The sequence below is a fragment of the Carettochelys insculpta genome, chromosome 5 (assembly GCF_033958435.1).
Source record: "Carettochelys insculpta isolate YL-2023 chromosome 5, ASM3395843v1, whole genome shotgun sequence".
Classification (NCBI taxonomy): domain Eukaryota; kingdom Metazoa; phylum Chordata; order Testudines; family Carettochelyidae; genus Carettochelys; species Carettochelys insculpta.
In genome coordinates, this window is record NC_134141.1 from 18,006,926 (window position 1) to 18,028,399 (window position 21,474).

Consider the following 21,474-nt stretch of genomic DNA (forward strand, 5'->3'; position numbering starts at 1 on the left):
AGCATTGCTTTAATTGTGGCAAAAGAGAACTACACCAAATTTCTCCATTTTTATCTCTTTCCACAAGGTTTACTGAGAAGCAATCCTATCCGGATTCATCCTACGTTTCCAGCTCAACTTGGTTCAGTTTCTTTCAACATTCACTCTATTGGGTTTTAAGGGCTGTACTTGATTTGGTGATTCTTTCTCTTTTCTCTTTGGTGTCTGAGATTCAATCCCATTCCTGGCACATCCCTTTTTCCTGGCACAACCAAACCCTCTACTTGTTTTAAATTATGATGAAAGGAAGCTATATACTAGAATTCGATGGTCCTAGCTCTTACCATTTAGGAGGATTTCTCAATCAAACAGTGAAACTCTCTAAAATATATAGTAGATATTTTTAAATAATTGCCATGGGGATAATTACTCCAGCCTGGACAAGTGAAGTATTTTACAACTCACTACTCAAATAATTTAATTTAATTGTAAGACAAATAAAATAATATGAAATTGAAAACACTGAAATAGAATAGATGGAATAAAATTAGAGAAAATATTGCAAGAAATACTAAGTCATAACAACAAGAACAATACAAGTATATGTTATGAGGTGAGCATGACAGAGACAGTATTCTGTGTGAGACACACAGAGAACAGTGCATGTGTGTATTTGAGACACAAGTTAGTCTGTGTGTGTGAGAGAGAGAGAGAGAGAGAGAAGAGAGAGAGAGAGAGAGAGAGGACTGTGTGAGAGACAAAGAGAAATAGCTGACTGTTGGGGAAATATAAAATATCTTGCACTGTCTCTTTAAGAAAGTCATTCAGCAGTCACCATTCAGAGTGAGTCAGAACCAAGTGTGTTCCCACTCCTCTGCTTTCCAGGGGCAGGAGAACACCCTGACTGACATCGGCATGCCCTGCCCCCTGCTGTGCACAGATAGCAGGTAGGTACTAGGAGCACTGAGCTGCAGAAAGATAGAGCAATGTGGGGAGGGGCACCTGCCACCTTTCAGCCACATGATTCTCTTCTGAATGATTGGGCCCTTTGAATCACCCACCCCCATGAGATCTAATACGAATATTGTCTTTAGCCAGTTTTCTGTTGGCAGAATAGCTATATTTCCCTGGCATTTTTGGGCACAGCTCAATTTTAAGCATTAATTTCCCCCTTTTTACAGCATCCACATGGACTGTTATGGCTGTCATAAGCATTTATACTTTTCTATGCAGTTTACATATAGGCATTCATCCTTTTTTTTCCCCCTTCTATTAGTTGGGTACTTTAAAAATGTATGAACTAAGACATATCTAGACAGGCAGCCATGTTTTCATGAAGCAGCCTCAAGGTGATAATGAATTTTTGGGGACAGGTGATCTTTGAGGGGACAGTCCACAGTGCGCTATGGTTGAATTAATTGAATGCTTTGATTAGGTCAATGAAACTCATGTATAAGGCTTGGTTTTGTTCATGACATTTTTCTTGCAGCTGCTGGGCAGTGAAAATCATGTCTGCAGTTCCTCAGAATGTTTGGAAGCCACAGTGGGATTCTGAGAGAATTTCTTCTGAGAATGGTGGAAGTCAGCGTGCAAGGATTCGAGCTAACATTTTCACTTTTGTTGCCAGGAGGGAGATGCCATGATAGTTTCCACAGTTCAACTTCTTACCCTTCTTAAAGAGACTTAAGATCAGTGTCTCTAAAGTCTCAGCATCTGCTCCCTATCCTAAATCTTGAGAATCAGGAGGTGGAGTTGTTTGTGGGACTCAGCCTCGCCTTCTCTGAAGAGTTTGGCAGGGATGCCATCTAGTCCAGTTGCCTTGTTGTATTTGATCGCGTTGCTGGCAGCTTGGACCTCAGGGTAGGAAGGGTAGGAAGATCATCTCTCAGCAGCTGCTGAGGGATTTGATCAAGGGATTCTACGATTACATTGGGGGACGGCTCAAGAGGTCATTATAGTGCTCCCTCCAGCAAGAAACAATTTCTACATGACTGCCACAGTATGGAGCAATAATGGATCCCAAAGAGATCACTTTGAGGTCAAAATGGGGAAAAGTGCAGCATTGGTGTTGACACTTGGGAGAACCTTGCCTGGTGGAGAATGGTAATCCATGAGGGGGTGGCACAATTTGAGAGGTCCCACCGAAGTGCAGATGAGGAGAAGCAGAGAAGACAAAAGCAGCAAAAACTGCCTTGCACACCTCCAACAGCTGCCGGCACCTGCCCCTTCTGTGATAACATCTATGGGTTCAGAATGGGGCTGATCAGCCATGAATAGACTAACAAATAGGAGGGTGACATGAAGTCCTACTCTTAAAATAAACTTTTTCTGTAGATATTCATTAAATATGTAAATTAACCTTTAGTAGAAACAAGTAAGGGTCATAGCTCAGCCTTGTTCCTGGTCACTGCTCCAAGTAGGAACTTCATGATGTTGATGTTTTCAGTCTAGTGTCTACGTGAGTGGTTAAAGCCAACCTTCCAATGAGTTAGTGCTTCTATAATGCCTGTTCTAAATTAGCTAGATTTTTGTGTGATGACACCGTGGAACCAGTTGTATTGTTCTGTGCTGACCTGCCTCCAGTATTGATGTCAAAATGCTTAGTAAATACATTAGGAGAAAACCAAGCACCTCTATTGAATCAGAGCAGATTAGGGATGTAAGACACCTCAGGAGATCGTCATTCCTGAGGGAAGGGAATAAATTAAGCTTCCTTGTGTTTATTTTGGGTATCTGGGCAGAAATGGAAATGTCATGGGACCTACATGGAAATAGTTATCTCAACCTGGTTGATAGTGGAAATGAGGTAGATCAGCTTAAGACTCTGAGATAAACTGAGGCAGAGACACTGCTAAGTTGATCCATTGCCATGAAGTGGCATTCTGGAAGGGTGTATGGTAATAGTAAGTTGCTATCCTTTGAATATGAAGTAGGAGTGACAGGCATAAATAAGAAGCAAACAGTCTTCCAGTCATGTGTAATCTGAGTCCCAGTGGTTCTAACTCAATAAAGAACTCTTAAAGAACATCACATTTAAACCAAACAACAAATAAAAGGCTCCTGAATGACAACAAGCAAAATTAATTATGGAAATAGATGAGAAATGTGATGGGGATTATTTTTCATGATAATGGATAATAATCTAATACACTGAACAATTTAATGGCAGGGGGAAAAAAACTTATGTTCTCCTGGATGTTATTTAATATTTTGAACAAATTCTGTGTTCTCATTAAAACACAATTCACAGTAGCATTCTGAAAACTTTGCACATAAGTTTTCTTTCAGAAACACTGCTGAAAATTAGTTTGGTGATTGTGAACACAGTATTTGTGGTAACGTGTAATATCTCAGGGAGACAGGTATTGGACAAGTCACCCACAGATCTTTCAGCTGCGGAGTAGGGTATAGATCAAAGATCTTATTATGTGTTTGATCAAATCATGTACTTTTTATTTCATATACTTCACCAAGACAAAGACAGGCACATTTGACATACATGTGAATGTAAATGAATAGAAAGTGAGAATTGACAGCTTGAAACAATATAGAGTACAATACAAACATATTCACCATCTGGAAAACTATTGATGATTTATAAGAAGATGGGAAATTTCCATGGCACACTCCACCTATATAGGCTGATTCTTTCCCTTTTGTCTACATTTTAAAGGTGTTTATCAGGTCCACAGCACAAAATCAACAATTGAAAGCATGAAGGTGTGTATGCAAATTCCTAGCAATATGTGTATGTTAAAAATACACAAAGAACATGGCATATTTTCTCTATGAAAGAAAAACCTGATAAGCAGACAGTTTCATATTTAAGTCACTTGGGAGACCAGCTAAACTGCATCTTTCAACACAATAAACAATGCATTTTTTCATTCATTTAATCTGAAGTGTTATTTCTCTAAAATAATTATATATTGAGATGTTTAAGCGGGATAAGGACTGCATGTATGCTTTCATCCTTTGTTGGTCCTTGATATATTATGCCTTTCAAGGTTATATTTTACAATGACTTATCCATAATCAAAGATAAATTTCTTATCAGAATAGTACAGTAACCAATTTGTGCACTTGATCTTTTACTAGAATTCCTACTCCATGCCACAAAACTATGAAACTCTAGCTGCGTCTACATGTGCACGCTACTTCGAAGTAGCGGCACCAACTTCGAAATAGCACCCGTCGCGTCTACACGCGTCGGGCGCTATTTCGAAGTTAACTTCGACGTTAGGCGGCGAGACGTCGAAGTCGCTAACCTCATGAGGAGATAGGAATAGCGCCCTACTTCGACGTTCAACGTCGAAGTAGGGACCGTGTAGACGATCCGCGTCCCGCAACGTCGAAATTGCGGGGTACTCCATAGCGGCCATCAGCTGGGGGGTTGAGAGATGCTCTCTCTCCAGCCCCTGCGGGGCTCTATGGTCACCGTGGGCAGCAGCCTTTAGCCCAGGGCTTCTGGCTGCTTCTGCGGCAGCTGGGGATCTATGCTGCAGGCACAGGGTCTGCAACCAGTTCTCAGCTCTGTGTATCTTGTGTTGTTTAGTGCAACTGTGTCTGGGAGGGGCCCTTTAAGGGAGCGGCTTGCTGTTGAGTCCGCCCTGTGACCCTGTCTGCAGCTGTGCCTGGCATCCCTATTTCGATGTGTGCTACTTTGACGTGTAGACGTTCCCTCGCTGCGCCTATTTCGATGTTGGGCTGAGCAACGTCGAAGTTGAACATCGACGTTGCTGGCCCTGGAGGACGTGTAGACGTTATTCATCGAAATAGACTATTTCAATGTTGGCTGCACATGTAGACGTAGCCTCTATGAATCAGTGTTTCAAACGGGAATCTTTTGTACATCTTTGCAAAAGCGTATGAGTAGCAAGTGAAAACAAAAATCTCATTTATTAGCAGTCATTTCCACAGGAAATGTTGTAAGGTTTAAATATTCTGACATTATGGCAAATATTTTAATCCTAATTGGGCTCTGATTCAGTAATGTACTTTATTGTATACTTAAAATTACATTTAAAAGTTATCATGTGCTTAGTTATCTTTTACTTGGAGCTTACCTCAGAGAAGACAAAAATCAAATGCCCTGCTTTCTGCTTAGAAGATTGTTCAAAGAGATCTAGGTAAAGCAATATGTTCTTGTTATTGATCTAAATATTATTGCCAGTTAGAAAGTCCTTTGGCCACTGATCATGCTAAGATTTTTCCATGTGTTTGAACAAGTCAATGGGATTATGCACATGCTCAAAATTAAGCACATGCCAAAAGTCTTTGAAAATACTCTGATTTCTTTCTATATTGTCTTACCCCTGTTGTAATTCTATGTGTTTTACATGGAGCATTTGGTTAGTTTGATATAGATAACCAAAAACAGGAGATTCTGCATAACCCTTTAAATTACTCTATGAATTATGCAGAATCTACCACAGCCTGCTACTTAACCAGATCATATATTATCCAAGTTATAATGACAGTAAGATAGTAAGGGCTTGTCTACACTTTAAGCTTAATCAGGACTTAAATCATTGTAGGTATTCCTGAATAACTTCATGTGTAGATGCTCTAATTCTGGAGTCACCTTTTCATCCACATTCCAAGTGTGGTTTTTGCACACCTCCACTGTCCCTTGATGCTAGCTGAACATGTACCTGTTAGGTAGAACTTATATTAAAACTATGCCAATTAGGCAACAATTATTGTCTTTCACCACCATTAGCCTAATGTTGCTTCCTGGAAGCAGGCCTACTACAATTTAAGCCATTTCCTCTGATATTTTTTCCAGACCCATAATATGGTTAGATGACAGTGATAGAGATGTCAGGTTGTCTGTGCCTCAGCCTCCATCATTACTACTAGTACCACAGAGCTAAATCCACGAGGAATTATAGAGAAAACCCTCCAAAACAAACATAAAAACCCCAGTGTGGACAAACCCAAAATGGCAGTTATGATTAGAGGAGAGAATTATCAAATAAAGCATGCATGCAAGCCACCTTCTCATAAATTTGGAAAAAGAGTTCCTTTCCTACTGAGCTACATTAGGCATGAATCTCTCACACAAGGAGTTAAGACTTTATCTGTCTCCCAGAAAAAGAGAAAATTAATGCACACTTATGTGGCCATGGAAGTAGGATTCTCCCTTTATAAAAAGTGAACTTTTTTGTAATGGGATCTCCAGTTACCAGCTTTACAATATTACAAACAAGGATATTCTTACTGCTTACCAGTATTGGCTATGTCTACATGATGTTCCTCTCCCAAGTCAGAAATGCAAATGAGGCAACTCAGAAATGCACATGAAGTGCTGATTTACAAATCTCACGCTTCTTTTTTATAATCTTGCACAAACAAGTTCCTGGAAGAAACTTTCCTGATGGCAAAAACAGCCAGGTAGACAGGGTTCTGGTGAAAAAAAACCCATTGTTGACAGAACCCTTATTCCTGAAAAAATTGAGGAATAAGAGTTCTGTTGACAATACATTTTTTTTCACCAGAACCCCATCTTTGTTTTGGTTTTGGGAAAGTCTCCTCCAGGAATGCAATTGTACAAGATTATGCAAATGAAGCATGAGATTTGTAAATCAGCACTACAATTGCATTTACGAGTTCCCTCATTTGCATTCCTCTCTTGGGAGAGGAAAGTCATGTAGATATAGCCTATATAATTTAGGGCTTCTTTACATAAGAATACCTGATACAGTAACATGGAATTTTAAAGTAGAGTTAGTTAGGAAATCCATGTAAAAGTGCCTTATTCCAAATTAGTTTAAAACATCCATTCATGGAGCTAATCAAAAATAGTTCATCAGGAATAACACTCTGTGTGGACAAGAGCTAATCTGATGGGAGGAGAGAGAAATTAAACATAAATATTTCTGGATGACAGAATATGATCATGTCTTGTACAGACTAATTAATCAATAAAATCTTCTATGGTATTTGTAGTTTGACACCGTTACCCTTAGACACCATTGCAACAGTTGAGACCAGCTAGGGTGATTTGGTTACCACCACCTAAATAATAATATCTGAGGAAGACCTTCTGTTTTTCCTCCAACCAAGTGGGAGACTTAGGGCATGGAATAAGGCTAATTTTTCTCTTAGGTCCCAATTCTGCCACCTTTACTCATGCTGAATAGTTGACAAGTGCATAATCCCAGTGAATCTGTAAGTACTCATTTATAAATGAGAATGGCAGAATGTAGGCATTGAGGCAGGTTTTGCCAAAGTGAGTGGAGTTAGATGGCAATGTGTTATTTTGGGGAGAGTGGGTAGTCTAGTTCTTAAAGCTATGATTTGGTGTATATGCAATGCAAAGCTATATTCTTCACATTCTGAGAATTTAACAAAATGTTCTTCATGAAATATTGGTGCACTATTTCATATAGTTGTAGAATATCTGTTTGCATAGATGTATATTGAAAAACAGAATAAGGGTGACTAAAGCTTGATTTTATCCTAGTCCAGTCCTCCGCTTCCAGTTATGATTTTGGTTTCACAATGAGTGGCCATTAGATTTCACATTATGTTGAATATGAACTGAGAGGGCTTTGTCCCCTATAGTGCACTGTGTTGTTCAAATGATGGAAAATATGAAACAGAGGTTCAGGTGGACCAGCAAAAACTCCTGCTGGGCCTTTTCTGATGTCACCTTAAAGCCAAAGAGGAATACATTTTTAACAGTGTATTTTAAAGGACACTAACATTGTTCATTAATTTCTCAGCCTTAATGCATAATTTAGAAAGTTCAGAAGGTAAGAGCTTCACAGTAATGAGTGCTCAGTCACAGTAGGAGAGAGTGTAGAAAGACAGACAGCTATACCGTGCATGTGTCCACTCTAAAGCAATATGCATCACTAACTTGCCTTACGCTTGTGGATTCCTTACTAGTGAATTTCATTGTAAAAGGCAAACCACAGTCTGGAGGACTGTGTCTACATTACAGTGTTATGTTGACAAAACTCATGGAGCATCCACACTACAAATACGTTCTGTTGAGAAACTGTTGACAGAATGCAGCAGTTTTCTCAGGAGAGTTAAGTCGCTCCCATATGAGGCATAACACCTCTGTCGACAGATTCTGTCAACAAAATAAATAGTGTAGATGCTCTGAGGGGGGAAAGGCCCTCTGTTGACAGAACTAGATTCTCTTAGCAAAGCATGAATTATGAGTCTAATACATAACTAGCTTTTGCTTCTATTCTAACTCGCTTGGAAGTATTTTGATATGAAAACTAAATGGATACTGATATTACATGGATCCTTATTTACATTGTTATTTACCTATTTGCGGAGCTTCCAGTTGGCTGTTCTGTTGTGAGAGGGTCAGGCAGTCTGACTCCTCTCTGGTGACAGAAGGCTTCAACATGGGGAGCTTTTATTAGGTGTGGATGTGTTCTGTCAACAGAAGTTCTGTCAGGAAATATGTCCCATCAGTAACTTCTGTTGACAAAACTCTGTAGTGAAGACCCAGCCAAGGTGTTTAATACAACTATATTGCATAGTAATAACTTTTGACCAGCAGACAAGTGTTCTAGATGGGCATAGAATATCTTTAGGCTGTCATGTTAGGAAAACCTCAGAAAGTAATGGCCCAATCCTGCAACTCTTAATTGTGAAAATAATCTGTTCTACCAGATGAAGGATCTGCTGATGTAAATGAGGATCCATGTAGTATCAGTAACCATTTAGTTTTCAGATCAAAATAGTTTTAAGTAAGTTTGAATAGAACCAAAGCATAGCTACATATTTATACTAGTGTGTATTAGACTCACAGTTCGTGCTTTGCTAAGAGAATCTAGTCGCCCAGGTATCATACTCACTGTGATGTATTACAGTATTTGGCACACTAATAGCTGGTGCTTAACCTGAACTTGTACCAGCACACAAATACTCAACCCTATTATGTACTCCAAAAGTTGTCTGCCTGCTTATTCTAAAATAATAATTATTTTTCTTGGGGCACAGCATTCTAAGCACTTAAATTCAAACTCAAATTTACTCATATTGGTAATCCCAGTGTCTTTGAGTGCATAATTAGTGAAAGTAAACCATACTCCAAAAAGTGATACCAAGAAAAGCAAAATTAATATTGTCTTCATATTCAGATGCATTGGCTGAAACATTTTTTAAAAATTATACAATACTTACAAAGAATCTAGTGTCTCTGTTTCGAAATGCAACATTGAACTCCAAAAGCAAACAGACGTTTCTAGCATAAGGACAAGTTTTCCCATCTCACTGTCAAATGTATGTATGAAATACAGAAACGAATCTCAATGGCATCATTTTTAAAATATTTGGACAAAGAGAAGCATTATTTACAGCTTATGTTATCTGTTATTCTGAGTTTTCTTTAACAAACATCATCGCTTAGCTGTCTGATAAAACGGAAAGTGCCATTACAGGCACCATATTTAATGTTTCAGTTCTGAAATATAAAACACCACTTTGTAGCATATTTATCTCAGAGATTTGGGATACTAATACCTATAAAATGATATTGCAAAACATAAGTGTATTTATTACTTTAAAAATGAACATTTAACCTATTCCTACTGAACGCCTTTTTGGTTACCATTTTCATGTTTTCTTATTCTCTGTTTTAGGAAAATCCTCTAAATGTTATGTACTTAAAAAAATAAGAGGAAGAAGCACACAAAATCCTCTTGAACTCCTTTTGCTTGTGATTTTTTGAATAGCATTCAAATTAGAATGATTTTCCCAGATTTTTATAGGCTTGCCCAATCCAGCTGTATATTTTATATGCTAATCTAAATTCTATTTTTGTTCCCCTTGGGGTTCTAAGTGATTATAATTGTTGCTCTTCAAAAGCCAAACAGATGATGATTGCTGCTTCAGGAATATACCAAAAGAAACTGGCTTTCATTAAACCTGCTCATCCACTTCATAATTATCTCCATTTTATCTCACTAAGAAGGAGGAAAATGGCAAGTACAGTTCATTGAAGCCAGTTCAGTTATTTAAACATCACTTTATTGTGCTAACAGGAGGTGTTAAAGCGGGAGGGTTTTAATTTTTTTTTTTTTTTTTTTAATAACTTTCAAACACTGCAAGGCAGCCAGTGACCTAGTGACGTTGCCATGTCGGACATGAGGGTATCTGAGTTAACTTGAAATCTAAAATTGTAGGTTCATGAAACAAGAGTATATTACAGGTATGATGCACTCTGTTTCCGCAAAGGGGTTAGGCCAGTTCTAGTGGATGAAGTGTAAAGCAGATAGACAACAGTTTTGTGGGAAATTTGCTTGCCTGTTCTCTCTGCAGGAAGTAATTGGTTACAGTAAGAAGACTTGTTGGGAAGAGACAAGGGAAGAAGAGAAGGAAAGGAAGAGAAAAGAAGCATTAGGAGAGGAATTAAAGAAAATAACGGGTTTAGATAATCAAATTCATGTGAGTGTCAATTCTCAGTCTAAAAGCATACAGTCAGATAAACCAATAAATCTATATTAAATGTTTCGGTAAAACATATTTTACATAAAGTATATAAAAATCCATGGATATCTACAAAAACGTACAGTGAAATAAAATATTTGACGATGTTTGGGAGGAAGAGAGACATTATGTAGTTTACTGAACCTAAACAGCACAATGCTTTGCAGCACAAAGATGGGAACACTCAAGAAACATACCCGTACTCAATTCTTTGGGTGAGATTTCCAGGGATTTTTGGCACCTTCTGTAATGTAGGTTTTGGTTTGCAGATATTTGCACCCTCTTAAAATCACTTAAATTTGCAATGCAAGAAAAATATATACAGTCTATCTACCTCTTCTCCAGAAGCAGGATCCTGTGGCTGTGCCAATGAGTTAATGAGGAAATACACAGGAAATTACAAATTAACATGGATTTTCACATTTTATTTTATGTATTCAGATCTAAAATGACACCTGTCTAAGGTGTTAGGTGCCCTGCCATACTAATGCTGCTGGGGTTTTATTGTATTAGTCATCTCAACCAACTTCAAGGATACCTTTCCACCACTTCCTCATTCTAAGAAACCCCTATCAAATCAGTGTCTCTTGCAGTATGCCTAGAAGCGCGCCAAATTCAGGTCGTTTAGGAAAAAGGAGGGGTAGGAAAGAAGGAAGATGTCTGGAGCCCTCAGTAAGAATACCCTGTCAGCACCTTCTTTTATATTAAGGAATGCAAATCTAGAACCTCTGCTGACCACAGCTGTCAGTGTGGCAGGGGAAGATGATCCATCCCTTGGTTCAGCTGATCCCATCCCATTTGCAGATCATAATCAACACTTTAAACTCTAGCCCGAGAGCAATATACATGAAGTGTGGATCCTGGAGCACTGATATCCTAATCCTGGCAAGATGCCCCACTCAGTAAGCAAGTATCTATATTCTGCACCAGTTTCAGTCTCCAAATGGCTTTAAGGCACAATCCCATATACAACATACTGCAATTGTTCATACCTTTATTACCAAGATGAGAGAACAGTAGCAAGGTCTGCATCCAAAAGAAAAGGTTGCAACATATAGATGGTGAAGAATCCTAGCCATCTGTAGAGGGTGAAAATGATGGCTGGATTAGTGCTGTAAAATGACAAAATAGGTCTCTCCTGCCAGTTGAAAAACTCACGTATTCTCTCCATCTAAAGACCTGATATCTCACCTTCAGCATCTATCATATTTTCTGACAGCTTTTCCCAACCCATCATCACTTCACCTGTCTTGTCTGGGTTGAGCTTCATTAAAGTCACTCTTATCCGTATTGCAATCTGAGTTGGATGAGATGGATACGTACAACTGGGGATTATCAATATACTTAAAAAAAAAGAAAAGAAAAAAAGAAAAACCCTGCACTCTGCGTGTATATACACCTGTGTGTACATGCACACACACCAGTTGGGAGTTCTTTGAGAAGAGAAACAATTGTCCACAATGCCTCCCCCTCCACCAGTGATATCTGAGAAAAGAATGAAGCCACTAAACACAATTGTATCTAGTGATGCCAGGCTCTGGAGGAGACTCAACTTCTCATGATTAGTGATATCAAAGGAAGATGATGATAGATGGAATGTCAGCGCAGCATAGACACCTGGCCATCACAAAACACTGGGAGGCGATCACCAGCCAATGCAGTCTCAGGGCTAAAGTCACATCTGTATTCAGAATGAGAAATATTAAGAAGATTGATGGCATCTAGATAGAAATTACTTTCTTGCCACAATGCTTTTGTACAATCTGAGGCAAGAAAGGAAGATGAGGTGCAGGCTGATAATTAGGCGATTACTCAGTAAAGCATCGTTTCATGCTTACAAAAGCTGCACTAATGCAGCCTTCAAAGTAGTAAGCAGCCTTAATTTCCTAATGGGAATTCATGATCTCTACAATGAAAGGACCTAGTATCTCCTTAGTGGCTTTCACCAGCCAGGAAGGACATGGATCCAAAATACAAGTTGTGGAACAAAGTTCTCTCAAAACCGCCATGCCTCAGTGAGCATCACCAACTGAAATTCTAGCAGAGATGATAAGCCCCTGGGTCTGCCACCACAGAAAGAGACAGCCCATCTTTAATCTGTCTTATCTACAAAACAAGAAACTTCCTTACAAAGGAAGGAATTCAGACCAACTTCTGAACTGTGACAACCTGAATTTACCAGACTGAGTCTGACGCCTGAAACTTTGCAGATGGTGTGACAGAGGAGAATAACTCTTTTGTCTTCTGCTCAGCCAGAGTCATGGCATAAGAGGTTTTTAAAATATGCACACTGCAACCAATCAACTTGCCATAAGACTTCCAACACTAGGATTCTAGCAGCCTCCCCTCTCGCTTTATTTGATACAGATAATGCATAAACCAGATGCAGCAGAAAAAGAGTCTAAGGCACAAGCTCTTGTATCAGAGGCCTGGTATAAGGCAGGACCTGCTCACATAATCTGGCAAGAATGGAGCTAATACTGCAGACATACACATTCCTAAAAAGTGCTGATCGCAGAGCACTCACATAAACACAACCTGATATCAAATGGTACCAGAATATCCTGATATCAAGGAGGATACAGAAACTCCCAAAAAATAAGGGCAGAATGACAGTAAGTAGGAGACATGTTTTAATCGAACCAACATACATAAGATGATATTGGGGGCAGTATTATTTTTTTGTGCCAGAGTATAAAAAAGGAAATAAGAGGGAGTATCTTTGTCCAGCCAAGGGTGATGGGAGGGAATGGAAAGTCCTGCCATTCGCTGAACTGAATCCATTGTTATGAGCTTACCTGCCTTAGCCTCTGTCTACACTAGACAAAGTAAGTCGACCACAGATACGCAGTTCTACATATGGCAATTGCATAGCAAGAATCAATGTATCTGTGCTCGGCTGACTTGGCAGTCTCTACTGCGGAAAGCTCCTCCCATCAACCTCCTTACTCCTTGTGTCTTGCGAGGAGTACAGGGATCAACTGTGACCCCTGAGAGGTCGATTTTGCCAGTCCATACTAGAGGTATGAAACTGAACCCCAGAAAATCGACCTTCTCAGGGTCGATCTCCTGGAGCAGTGTAGGCGTAGCCTTAGTATCCTTGTAGACTCTGCTAGTTCCTATTGCCATGCCTCATTGACAACAAGCCTGTCCTGGTACCTTTGTCCCTTAACGGATCTTATGGTCATGGAGTGATTCCTTCAAGGTGTGCCATACCGACTATCTGGGCAGGGCTCTGGCTGCATACAAAGGAACACACACACACACACACACACACACACACACACACACACACACAGCCAAACATCTATCAACATCTCACCACACCAGTGTGGTGTGAACAAAGCCAGAAGAGAGAGTTTCTAGGTATCCTTCTCAAGAGAGGCCTATGTAATTCACAGCCATGAAAAACATGTCTAAGACAATGAAGTCTGGTCTTCTGTGAACTATCATCTGTTGTGTGCTTTTTATCGCTGCAGGTTTCAAGGGGGTCACCAGTGTTTCTCAAATTGAAGGTCCTGACACAAAAAGGAGTTTCAGGGTGTCACAAAGTTATTGTAACGGGGTGGCAGAATTGCCACCCTTACTTCTGCACAGCCTTCAGAGCTAAGTGGCTGGAAAGCAGCAGCTATTGGCAGGGTGCCCCGCTCTGGAGGCAGTGTGACACCAGCAGCAGTGCAGAAATAAGGGTGGCAACTACCACCCTAACTTCTGTGCTGCTGCTAGTGGCAACTCTGCCTTCTCAGCTAGGCTTCTAGCCAGCAGCTGTTGCTCTCCAGCTGCCAGCTCTGAAGGCTGTGCAGCTATCAGCACCCATGCAAAAGTAAGGGTGGCAGTACCACAATCCCCCTATCCTTGTGAGCCCTGACAACTCCTTTTTGGGTCAGGACTCCTACAATTACAACACCATGAAATGTCAGATGAAATATTGACATGTATTCTTTTAGAATTCATATGACAGTGAAACAGGCCAAAGTAGAGCATGAATTTGGGAGGGCCCTACTCATCAAGAATGGAGAATGATTTTAAAATCCTACCCTACCATCAAGGAAGTTGTCTGTCAATGGGAAAAGATTCTCCCTCTAGATCTTTTGGGTACCATGAATATGCCTTGCTACAAAGTAAGATGTCCTGACTTCAGTGGACATGGAGGACAACTGATTGCTTTCTTCCTTAGCATAATTGAAGACTGTTATCAGGTCCCACCTCAGTCTTCTGTTTTCAAGTCAGTTTTTTAAGCTTTGCTTATAGGCCAGGTTTTCTAAACCTTTCGTTGTTTTTGAACCATTTCTAGACCGTCTCCAATTTATCCACATCTTTCCTAAAGTGTGGTGCCCCAGAGTGGAGAACTGGAGCTGTATTCCAGCTGAGGCCTCGCTAGTTGCAAGGAGGGCCAGACAATTACAGCCTGTGTCTTAACATGTAACACTTCAGTAATATACCCCAGAATTTGAGCCTGTTTTCACTGCTGCTTCATATTGTCGGTCAGATTCAATTTGTGATCCACTACAAACTCCTAATCCCTCTTTTCAGGAGTACTGCCTAACCACTTATACCCCATTTTGTGATGGAACTTTTCATTTTTTCCCCTTTCTAAGTGTAATACATTGCACTTGTCTTTACTGGCTTTTGTCTTGTTGATTTTAAACATCTGACTCTCATTTTCAACTCTAATCCCATCCTCCAAAGCGAAAGCAACCCCTCCCAGTGTGGTCTCATCCGCAAACTTTATAAACATGCTCTCCATTCCATCATCTAAGTCACTAATGAAAATAATGTCATGCTAGCATGAAAAGTTATCCAAAATGCATACAAAACAAACATGAAACAGAAAGCTATGCAAGAGTCCAGAGTAAGAATAAAGTATTTAGAAATCATTAGCTGCGTCTACACGTGCCGGCTACTTCAAAGTAGCCGCGCCAACTTTGAAATCGATGTAAGGTGGCAAGACGTCGAAGTCACTATCCCCATCAGGGAATGGGAATAGCGCCCTACTTCTACGTTGAACGTCGAAGTAGGGCACGTATAGCTGATCCGCTTCCCGCAACATCGAAAGAGCGGGGTCCACCATGGCGGCCATCAGCTGAGGGGTTGAGAGATGCTCTCCCCAGTCCCTGAGCTCTATGGTCACCGTGTGCAGCGGCCCCTTAAAGCTCCCCGCCCCCTGCGTTCCTGTGCAGGAAGCTGAGAGCGCGTGCAGGCGGCAGCACTGCCACACGGCCAGCCTGCAAGCCCCTCTGCAGCCGCAGTCCACCACCCCTGCAGCGATAGCTGCCCGCCAGCCCCCCAAGCACCCGCAGGGCACCCCCCCAAGGGGAGCCAGGGCTCCCAGGCAGCCAGCCAGCCTGGGAAAAGGCAGCAGGGCCCATCTTGGACAGAGGCCGAGATCTGGGACCTGCTGGGGCTCTGGGGCGAGGAGGAGGTGCTCCAGGTAATGGGGAGCAAGAGGCGGAACGTGGATGCGTTCGCTCGGCTGGCCGAGGGCCTGGCTGCCCGGGGTCACCCTGCCCACACTCCTGACCATGTCAGGAGTAAGGTTAAGGAGCTGCGGCAGGGTTATGCCCGGGCCCGGGATGCGGCCAGACAATCTGGGGCCATCCCCACCACTTGCCCCTTTTACAGGGAGCTCAGGTCCATCCTGGGCCCCCAGTACACCTCCTCCCCGCCGGCCACTCTTAACACCTCTGCCGAAGAGCCCCAGCAGGCCCCGGAGATGGAGTCCGCCCTGGAGGCAAACCCCACACACCAGGGGCCCCCCCAGGAGCCCACCCCTGGGATGCCGGAGGAGGAGGACGGGGAATCCTCCTCCAGCGACGGGGGGCTCCACATCGCCCTGCCGTCCCGGAGCTCCAGCAGGGAGTCCGCCCAGAGGGTGTCCCCCGACCGTGGGAGTGGACCATCAGGTATGTACCCCCCGGTGCACACCACCGGGGTTAAGGGGCGGGGACAACAGACATGACCAGGGCCCTCCACATGCCCAGATGACCATGGCCCCAAGGACAGCAGTGGCATGTCCCTCAGAAGCCTGGGGATGGGAGGGAGTGGAACCTAGGGTCCCCGGGGGGGGGCACCCATCAGCAGCAGCAGCATCTCCTGGGGACGGGGATGGGGAACCAGCAGCAGAGGGGTGGGGGGACAAGGGCCACAGGTCGGGGCCCACACTAACAGCTGTCTCCACTCTTCTTCCCCGCTGTGTTTCGCAGCTGCACCATCGGAGGGCCCAGAGAGCACCGGCAAGGTCTCAGTGGTCCCAGAGAGCCCACCGGGGCCATCACAGCAGGCCAGCCCCTTGGCGGAGCACCAAACAGCCCCAGGATGAGGCTGCCAGAGGAGGAGCCACCAGAGGATGGCGACAGACCCCCAGCTGCTCGCGACCCTCCGGCGTCAGCTGGAGGTGTCGGAGCGGCACTTGCAGGTGGAGGAGCGGTGGCTGGAGCTCCAGGAGCGTGCGCTGGCCTGGCGCCAGGAGGCATGGGGGGCCTTCATGCGCACGTTCAATTGCATAGTGGAATACCTGGCCCCCCATGCCACGCTGCTGCCCCTCTGCCCGCCGATCCGACCGCCACTCCAAGCACCGTCCCACCACCATCCGCCACCCTGGGGCCTTCCGCCGAGGGGGACCTGGGGCCTGCTGACACCCACCGGCCGCACCTGCCAGTTCGCCCAGCCCCCAGCCAGCCTCGGCCAGGGCTCAAGCCGAGGCGAGGGTCGCACTCTCCAACCACGGGAGCCGGACAGTAGAGGGGTGCAGGGCCCAGGACGTGGCCCCCCCATATATATCCCCCATCATATATTTGTATATAGGTTGTGTTAGACCCCTGTTCTTTTATGGTACCTGCCCCCCATGTAAATAGTTCCCCCCTTTTATTCTTACTATATATATATATATAGTATTAATAGTATATATATATATATATAGTATTAATAAGAGAATTCACTGTTTTTTGGTTTCAAAAACAACAGGTCCATTTTTATTTGCAAGAAAAGTGGGAGGGGGGTGCTCTTGGGTGCTCTGTGGTGTGGGCGTGGGGGCAGGGAGTGTTGTGGAGGATGGGGGGGTGCAGTGGGGGGCCTGCCAGCGTTCACCCCGCGGCCTGGTCGAAAGGAGCCTGCAGGGCCTCCTGGACCCGGATCCCCTCGGGGTCCACCTGGCAACTGGGGGCAGCGGGTGGCTGCACGTCGGCCCTGCCAGCCTCCACAGCCCAGCCCTGGAAGAATGCCTCCCCTTGCTCTCAACCAGGTTGTGGAGTGAGCTGCACGCACCCACAACCTGGGGGATGTTGGTGGGGCCTGCATCCAATTGGGTGATGAGACACCTCCAGCGACCTTTGAGGCGGCCAAAAGTGCACTCAACCACCTGGCACGCATGGTTCAAGCGCGTGTTGAAGCACTCCTGGCTGGCTGACAGATGGCCCATGTAAGGGTGCATGAGCCAGGGCCGGAGGGTGTATGCCGCATCTGCGACGACACAGAGGGGCATGGTGGTGTCCCCCACAGTGATCTCCCACTGGGGGATGTAGGTCCCCGCCTCCAGCCGGTGGCACAGGCCCAAATTCCTGAACACCCGGCCGTCGTGGGTGCTGCCAGGCCACCCAACATAAATGTCCAGGAAGCGGCCCCGGCTGTCCACCAAGGCCTGGAGGACCACAGAATGGTAGCCCTTCCTGTTCAGTAAGCGTCCTCCACTGTGCTCTGGAGCACGGATGGGGATATGGGTCCCATCCAGAGCCCCAAAGCAATTTGGGAAGCCCAGGCTGGCAAACCCTTTGATGGCAGCATCCGGGTCCCCAGGCCGCACGAGCCTGTGGAGGAGCAGGGCACTGATGGCATGGACGACCTGCAGGGGAAGGACATGGGAGAGCACCAGTGAGGGGTGTGCAGGGTGTGTCTGGCCCTCCACCCCAGGGCTGCCCTCCACCCCAGAGCTCCCCCCCCCAGGGCCCCCCCGGGTCCTCTTACTTCCATGAGGACAGCCCCAACGGTGGCCTTGCCCATGCCAAACTGCTGCCCCACGGATCTGTAGCTGTCTGGAGTGGCCAGCTTCCAGACAGCGATGCCGACGCTTTTCTCCACGCTGAGGGCACACCGCATGGAGGTGTCCTGGTGCCTCAGTGCGGGGGTGAGCCACTGGCAGAGCTCCAGGATTGTCTGCCGGCTCATGCGAAAGTTCTGGAGCCAGCGCTCGTTGTCCCACTCACTGAGCACCAGCCACTCCCACCAGTCAGAGCTCATGGGGTAGCTCCACAGCCAGCTGCTTGTGCGGCGGGGGGGGGCAGTTGGAGGGCAGCAAGTTCTGGGGCTGCTTCCTCCTCCCCTGGGGGCAGCTCCTCTTCTGCGAATAGAAGGTGGTCAGCTGCCTCCTGCATAGCATTGAGCAGGGCAAGCGCTGCTCCTGCAGGGGCAGGTGGGTGGCCCTCTTGCTGCTGCTGCTGCTGCAGCTGCGGCTGCTGCTGCTGCTGCTGCTGGGGGTCCATACTGCCTCAACGGGTGTGCGTGCCTGTGGCTCTGCAGACCGTGTGCTGTGCAGGCTGAGTGTGTCTGGGAGGGACCCTTTAAGGGAGCGGCTAGCTGTTGCCCCGGAAGTGCTAGTCTGCCCTGTGACCCTGTCTGCAGCTGTTCCTGGCACCCTTATTTTGATGTGGGCCTCTTTGGCATGTAGACACTCCCCTGCAGCGCCTACTTCGAAGTAGTGCTGCCCAATGTTGATGTTGAACGTCGACGGCACCAGCCCTGGAGGACGTGTAGACGCTATTCATCGAAATAGCTTATTTTGATGTCGCTACATCGAAATAAGCTATTTTGATGTAGCATACATGTGTGGACGTAGCTATTATCAATAAAATCTCATTTATGAACATGACAAGTAGCTAATTTAAAATGGAAAGTAACTTTAATTGTCTTAACAGCTTTGCCACTATTTGTTTTCAGTTCTCTTTGTATTTGAACTATATGCCTGGTCTCAAGCCAGTTTTCCTACATTCCTGCTTATAATTTGAAAACATTACCAGTCAGAAATCCATATATTTTAAAATCATTCTAACACTTCCAGGAATAAAAAACATGCCTATTACAATTCTGTAATAAGGAAATTTGTTAAAGGTGATTTTACAAGATATATGAATATGTAAATACATAACTGAAGGACATAAATATAACAGTGAAGTTAGACAATTGACTGGGAAAAGTTGCATTAGAAAGTAGAGTAGTCTTTATTCTCAGCTGTGTAAAAATACAGCAATTAGATTGCACAGGAAAAAAAATCTAAAACTGTATAGTGCCAATATTGTCAGTGTTAAACAATGACGTAACATTTAAGCAGATTTTTTCTACATCTGAAATGAAGGCATAATGAAAATAAAAAACGATATTTTGTAGAAGTGTATAAAAATAATGTATGAAGACTCTCATGCAGCATCAATGTTTTTACTTTGTTTAACCCCATTTATGTTAAGGCACCAGATTTACATTTACAGAAGCTGACACTTCATAACTGCAATATTTAATTTCTCATATACTAATGAAAAAAGACAAATTGAAGAAAGCTTCATCCATACTACGTGGTTGTGCTGTTGACTCAAAGACATCAGAGAACCGGATTGTTGTTTAAAATCGTAGGTGTAAAAGTGAAAAAAGGGATGATGTTTTCAATTGTCAGTTAACACTATGGGTACCTTGAGCTAATTGCTGCACAAGCTTTGCTCAGCTGTTCAGACCCCACTCGTTACCTAAAGACGTATGTATAGTTTAACTTTATGCAGTGTGAATAGTTCCATTGATTTCAAATTGTGGCAAAACTGATGGTGGTACAGACAAATATTGTGAAGGCTCACTGAAGGCCAAGTCAGGCTTCAAGTGTACATTCCAGAAGCTTGGAGTTGAGTGTGGCACACTGATGAACCATCAAGTCTCCCATCTTCCTCAGATAGTGAAATGATACCAAGCTCCTTATGAAGTACAGAAGATTCCTTTCTTTCTTTAATATATGACAGCCATACAATATTTACCACTCTTGTTTTTCTTGATCTGCTATTCCAAACATGGAAAACAAAATTATGTCAAGTAGCAAAAACTACAGAAGAGGCTGATGCATGTACATCCTATTATACAGTGTATTACCATATTAATTTGCATAGGTACTATATTGTGGGCTTTTACAGCTCTGAACAACCCTACTTGAAATAGAAAAGTACAACAGAAAGTATTCATCTATTTGAATATACTTAAAAAAAAGGGAAAATCTATCCTTATTGAAATATTTTTACTGTTAACTGTTTTCTTTCTCCAACACACAAAGGCACATGCACACTAAAGGATTCTCATTCCCTCTCTGTGGAAAGACAATGATGAGAACTTGTTGCATCTAACTAATGAAGTCCAACTGATTTTGGAAGCAGAATTGCATACCTCTAGATGTCCAAATGCTTATCTGCTTGAAGAATGGGAGGCAGAAATGAAGGAAGGTGGCGTTAGCAAAATTAAAAGATGAGATAGGGTCTATTGGTTCTCAGACACAATCATATGAAAAAGCTAGGTTCCGGTAAAACCTAAGCCAAGACCTAGGCTGGTTCCTGTCAGAATGGAACAAGAAAATGTGCAGAAGGAAAAAGTAGCAAACTTAGCAAACTAAACTGGTAAATAAAATGAATGACAAAAATGGAGCGATTCATAGAGCACATTAGGAGACAGGAGCCGCAAACTGATCTCAAAGAAGTGAATAAAAAAGAATTTCAAAGTGAAAAAGCAAGATTAAGCAGTTTAATGCCGAGAACTGATGCATTAACACAGGGAGTTGCCCCAAAATAGTTAACTGCAGCATGTAAGAGCATTCCCACTGTCTGTCTGGCGTGCAGACAAAAGCAACAGACAACAAATTCAGGTCCTTCAGAAGGGAGCAACCTGATATGTCAGAAGTGAAGTGACTTGTTTACACCTGTGTATAAAAATATATCTTAATGGAGTTGTACTTGCCCAGCCTAGGGGATAGTGGAACATCCCACCATCATTACACAAAGCAAGATACTTGTCAGGATCCCA